Below are 4,378 nucleotides of genomic sequence, written 5' to 3'. Positions count from 1 at the left end.
TGATGATCCTGTCCACACGACTGGCATCGGTCGTTACTACGGCAAGATCCTCCAGAATGGTGGTGGGCCAAGCAGTTGACGCAGTATTTTCTGTCGATGACTGCCTGGAGCCGTTTCTTCGCATCAAGCCGAAGAAAACGGTGGCACTTCCGAAGAGGATGGTTCCCTTGACAGACTCGGCATTGGTAGGATGAAATACCTCGGGAACGTCTGCTTTTGTTGTCGTTGTATGGAACCCAGTAGTTGAAGGAGTCGGCGGCATTGGTCACTCGTGTAAAAAACGACGAAATCCGCTGGATAGGTGGAGATATTTGTCGGGTGTTATCAAGAGGAATCGGAACACTGGAAGATGAGTCGCTTGGATGCAACAAAGAGTGATGCCGACCGTGACAAGTAAGACAGTTGTGGGCGCTTGTGCAATTGCGGAGTGGATGACCGCTTGCAAAGCAATTTAAGCACAACTGCTTTTTCTGGATATAAGATGATCGATCGACTATCGTCATCTGAAGGAAGCGTGGACACAAACGCACTGGATGGTTCTCTGCAGAACACAAATCGCATATCTTGGACGTAAGAAGAATCCTCGTACTAAAGGATTGTAGTACTCGTTGCGATGGGTTGGAGATTGTCGGTTTAGATGAACGAAAGCGTGTCAGAGTAGGCTGGATAGAATCTATGGCTTCCAGAGTTCTATAGCGCTCTGTTAGGAATGAATCAAGTTCTGGCCACGTAGGAATTTCGGTTTTTTGTTCGATGGATTGCTCCCATAATGAAAGCGTCAGCTTTGGAAGTTTTGTGGAGCACAAATAGACAAGGAGGCAATCCCAATTCTCGGTAGAAAGGCCGGAAATTCTCAGCGATATTAGACAATTTTGGATTGTATTTTGCAGCTCTTTTAAGGCTGCCGAGGATTCGCGTTCACTGGACTCCATGTTAAATAATTTCTTAAGTTGATTGTTTACTAACGCGCGTTTATTCTCGAAACGATCGTGAAGCGCTGACCACGCGGATTGGAAGCCATCATTGGTCAGTGGAGATTTAGAAACAATGGCGTGAGCTTCGCCGCTAGTTTTTGCGTTTAAGTGGAAAAGCTTTTCCACTGGAGTTAACCTTGAATTATTTACATAAATGGCCGTAAACAGATCACGAAAAGTGGGCCAGAGCAGATAATCTCCGTCAAAGATTTCTGTGTCGCATGGCGGAAGACTGCAACCCATCGAGAATGTCTCTGTCGGCGGAGCTGTTCTTGCGGTGGAGGCGGACACACGGTCGATGTCTTCGTTCAGCGTGGAAGCACATCTTTCGTACACCGCATAATAGTGTTCGTATTTATTTTGAAGTAGTGGAAGATTTCCGCTACTTCCCTCTTGAAGAGCTGCTCTGGAAACGGTCTCATACTCCCGTTCAACCTTTTCCCATAAGGACTGGATCTGATCTCGACGGATCTTCAATGTGAATGAATTGGGCTTGGAAGTGGATGCCGCAAAGATCTGGCTCTCAAATTGAATGAGACGGTTGCTAGTTGCTATAAACTCAAGCATAGCAACATCTAGAGGGCCGTTGGCTCTGGATCTCTCCCTCATCTGACTTTCGTCTTGGGGAATTGACTTTTGTCCTTCTGACATATTTATATTTCTTTGGGAGTAGGCAGGAGTGACCAACTAATTAGGTGAATGAAGCTGCTGGATTGAGCAGAATTCTCAAAATAAAGGATGTTCGCAAGAATATGCTGTAGAATTCGAATGGTAGAATTATTTGCTCCCAGTACCGTCAACAAAATCGAAGGAGTAGCAATGTGAGACGGTAAAATCGAAACAAATATGGATTGCAAGAATATGCCGTAGAATTCGGATGGTAGATGGTAGATGGTGGAATTAACCAATCTCAGAATTGCAAGTAAATAAACTGGAAAAAATTTACTTGATGTAGAAGCGACGAGAATCGAAAATATATGTAGTGGAACCAATATTAATTGGAGCAAATGCGACGAGAATCGAAATTTATTTATATTTATAAATAATTGCGGAATGGAAATGCAGAGTTTTTATTATTTTCGTATTTAATAATAACCCAATGGAGTACCCTTAACAATTGCGGATATTTAATCGTGTGCAAAACTTTAAAAGTAATTAATGATCAATTGATTGATTAAATATTAATTAATAAAAATATTAATTATGAAGAAAAAATAATTAGATCGAAATGGTGGGATTGGAACACCTGACACTTTTATCCCAACACAAAGATCGTTGGGTTACGCTGCCGGCGATGTAAAGCTCTTGTGTATGTATATGTATGTAAGTAGACAATTATATAACGCGGCGGCAGCGGAACTATGCAAGGCGCAATAATGAAATGCACAAAAATACGGACACTGGTTTACAAATTTTTGCAATTTTGTATTCTTTATTTATTATATTTTGATTTTCTTGTTATATATTTTTTTAAATGTTGTAATGGGGAAGAAAATATAATATGTAATATATGTATGTATATGTTTTATGTGGAGAAAATATATGGATTTATAATATAATAATATATATATGTATATATATGGATGTTAGCAGCGGACTGTATTATTTATTATTAGTAATTTATTATTATCGGAATCTTATTATATTTTTTTATTGTGCGAAATCAAATCAATGTCTTTATGTAGACCGATGTATGGACATATGTATGTATGAATTTTATTCTTGTGTCGGAACCGTTTTGTACATTGATGTACGGATATGCCAATATGTATAGAGGAAAGCGGACGAAAAGGAATATGGCGACGTTCAAAACGGAGACGGATTGAAAATTTGCAAATTGTAGGAAATGGAAAATTCCTCAACTGCCGTTGTCAGGAAAACTCGCACTTGGAGTCGACACGGAAAATTAATCTTGCAGCAGAGTGACCGAAATTAATTGTTCGGACTACTGCTGAAGATCGGCAGCGAGGGGGGCGACGGAATACGGAGTACTTATTTTGGAAGCAGAAAAAACGCCGAGAACTGCTGGTGAAGCGGAGTTGAAAAATCCGGAATCCAAAAATCCAAAAAAATCCAAAATCCAAAAAATCCGGAAATCCAAAAATCCACAAATCCGGCTCTGTAGGACCAAATGTTCGGCTGGGGGGGGGAATTCTTCCTTCAATATTTCCAGATGAGCACAAATTATTATAAATAACACTCCCGCGCCGCAGTCAGCGAAAACACCGTAGAAATCACGAAAGAGGAAAATCACCACCAAACGAAATGAAGTAGTAGGCCGGCGGGGGGGGGGGGGGGTTATTTTCGATATTCAAAGAGTGGACTTGGTCCGCTTTATTAGGGTTCAATATAGGAATTAAAATGTACAAGCGGGAGTTCAAAATAGGAGATTAAAACTAGGAGAGCGGGAGCGGCCGCTCAGCGATGCGACGATCGGCCAGAGCCGAAGCATCCGCTAGAAGAGCGAGAGCAAGCGGAGGAGCTTTTGATTGGAAGTCCGGAGGGAGAGGGAGAGAAAGAGAGAGCGCACTGCCTCCCGAAATTAAGCGCCTTTCTGGCGTGAACAGAAGGAAAGGCGAAAATGAACGAGGAAACATTAGGTGAGTACAAAATATAATATAATATAAATATATATTATTGGCGGTGAATGAGTGGACTGTATTATTTATTTTCTTAGTTTTGTAAGTTTTATTAATGATTTAGCGGGTTTACAAAATTATAAGCGGGTTGCGGGCGGTAAGCGGGTTGCGGGCGGTAAGCGGTTGCGTTACTGTACAAAACTTGATAAGCGATTTTGCGTGCGGTTGCGGTCAAGTATACAGAAGCAATAGAACTAGCGGCGAACAGCGTGCAGAAAAGAACAAAAAATGCAAAGATCGCGTGATGCGCTAATACATAGACAAAAGCTGCATTTTCGGCTATGCGTGTGAGCTTTTAAGCTTTCATAAAGTAAACAATACAGTGATGCGCAATTAACTAGGTGCAATTATAAGAAATTAAGAACAAGTAAAGAAGTAATGAAAATGGCCTATCTATTTCTCAACATACCGGCCCCCCTGAACGACTGTTCAGTTCAAAGGAAGCACAGCAATTTTCGTAATAGGTCGCTTGTAGGTTCCTCTAGCGGTTTTCACTGTGACGACACGGACTCTCTGATCCTGGCCAGGATGCACTTCTACGACTCGTCCCAACAACCACTTGCTTGGCGGTTGATTTGGCTCCTTCAGCACAACCAGGGTGTCCATGGCAATGTCCTGAGCGTCTTGTTGCCATTTCGTGCGAGCTTGAAGTGTGTTGAGATACTCTAAATTCCAGCGTTTCCAGAACCCTTGGACCTTGGCCTGCAGTTGCCTCCAGCGCTGCAGTCTGTTGATGTTTACATCCAGGAGAGATGGCTCTGGTAC

This window comes from Drosophila kikkawai, chromosome 3L (genome assembly GCF_030179895.1).
Source record: "Drosophila kikkawai strain 14028-0561.14 chromosome 3L, DkikHiC1v2, whole genome shotgun sequence".
NCBI classification, from domain to species: Eukaryota; Metazoa; Arthropoda; class Insecta; order Diptera; family Drosophilidae; genus Drosophila; species Drosophila kikkawai.
This window is presented reverse-complemented; position numbering follows the sequence as displayed.